Below are 1944 nucleotides of genomic sequence, written 5' to 3' on the forward strand. Positions count from 1 at the left end.
GTATTTGATTGCTCATTTAATATTTTTTGAAACGCGGGTATTGTTGGGTAATTTTCAATTGTATGAATGTTACAAACATAAATACTGTAGACAACTTCCTTATCCTTATCCTTCCTAAGTTCAATGGCCTCGAGTTTCCTTATGTGACTAGCCACTTTAGCATTGATATCATCTTCCTCTTTCAAAAGATATATTCCACCTCTCTCCTTTGATTGAGTAGGCTTAGAGGTGATGCTCATTCTTAGGGAGATGTCCCATGATTGTACGGTTTCAGCAAGTTTATCAAAGTAATCCCACTCTTCATTAACATCTTTGTTTAGGAATTCCCCATTGCACATTATATCAACAAATTGGTACATAAAAGATGTCAATCCTTCATGAAAGAAATTTATTATGCGCCACGTTTCAAAATCATGTTGTTGGCATGAACTGACAAGATCCTTGAACCGCTCCCAACATTGGAAGAATGTTTCATCTTCCATTTGGGCGAAGTTCATGATCGACTTTCTGATGGTGTTCATTTTATTTTATGGGAAGAATTCTTTATGAACTCCCTTGTCATGTCATTCCATCTACAAATAGATCATGGACGTAGTGAATGTAACGATGTCTTAGCCTTTTCTTTCAGGGAGAAAGGGAAGAGTTTCAGCCGGATTTTATCCTTGGACACTTTAGGAAAGTATAAAGTAGTTATGATCTCATCAAACTCTTTCAAGTGTAAATATGGATTTTCATATTCAAGCCTAAGGAACTTTGGAAGGAGTTGGATCACTCTTGGTTTGATGTCTATGTTTCCTATATTTTCTAGAAAAACCATACAGGAAGGGGTGCTCACCCCCGTTGGTTGTAAATAGTCTCGTAAAGTATGAGGCAGGGGTGCTCAATGCACCTCGTTCTCATCTTGGATTTCCTCCACCCTATGTTGGGGTGGATTTGGAGGTTGATTGGTCAGTTGATTTGCAACCATAACTTCGGTTAACTCTGTGGATCTCAAGTGGTGTCTAATCCTGTGATGGATAGATAACCCTTCAACCAATTCCCCTTCAGTCAAGAGACGTCAAGTGTTGTCGCAGACCCACTTGGGCATGAAACACTCAGCCCACAATTTCAAAATCTAACCTAAACCTAAAAAGAAAAAGGAAAATATAAATCTAAAAATAGAAAAAGAGAGAATTAGAAAGAAGTTACCAAATTAGAAGTTTCTATGTTAGGATCTTGCAAAAGAAAAAGTAAAGTAAATTAGTTTCTAAAAAGAGAAATAGGAAGTTTCTAAAAATAGAAAGATGAGTTAGCTTCTAAAAAAAATTAGGAAGTTTGTAAAAAAAAAACAACCTAGTTTCCAAAAACAAAAATGAAAAGTTTGTAAAAACAAATTAGGAAAGTTTCTAAACCAAGAAAAAGGAAAGTGAGTTAGTTTCTAAAAAAATGATCTAAGAAAGCAACCTAGTTTCTAAAAAAAAGAAAAAGGGAAAGAAATTAGTTTCTAAAAACATATTAAGAAAGTTTTTAAAAAATTAGTTCTCAAAAACAAATTAGGAAAGTTTTTATCCTAGAATTAGAAATTAAATTAGTTTCTAAAAATAGAAAAGTATAGTTTCTAAACCTAGAAATAGAAAGCTAAGATAATTTCTAAAATAATTAAGAAAAAAAACCTAACCTAAAAATAAAAAGTAGAAAAAACCCTAATCTTAAACTAATTTCAAAACTAGTTAATCTTAGAAAAACACAACTGTTAGTCTCCGGCAACGGCGCCAAAAACTTTTTTACAACCCCAAGTGTAGGGTCGCGATGTAGTAATAATCTCGGTAAGACCGAGGTCGAATCCACAAGGATTGATCTTATGCATTTCTGAAATTAATTAGAAGTAGAACTAAAAGAAGATGTAAAACTAATTCTGAAGTGATTAAGAAGTAGTTGTGACTTAGGTAATTTAAACTAAGAATT

General features: G+C 33.3%; 1 non-coding gene across 1 annotated transcript; it reads left to right on the top strand.

Moving 5' to 3' along the window:
* Positions 1 to 408: 408 nt before the first annotated feature.
* Positions 409 to 515, top strand: LOC131257227 (small nucleolar RNA R71). Its single transcript, XR_009177240.1, has one exon. It is a non-coding gene; the product is annotated as a small nucleolar RNA R71 (small nucleolar RNA).
* The last annotated feature ends 1429 nt before the right edge of the window (positions 516 to 1944 follow it).

The sequence above is a fragment of the Magnolia sinica genome, chromosome 9, assembly GCF_029962835.1.
Source record: "Magnolia sinica isolate HGM2019 chromosome 9, MsV1, whole genome shotgun sequence".
Lineage (NCBI taxonomy): Eukaryota > Viridiplantae > Streptophyta > Magnoliopsida > Magnoliales > Magnoliaceae > Magnolia > Magnolia sinica.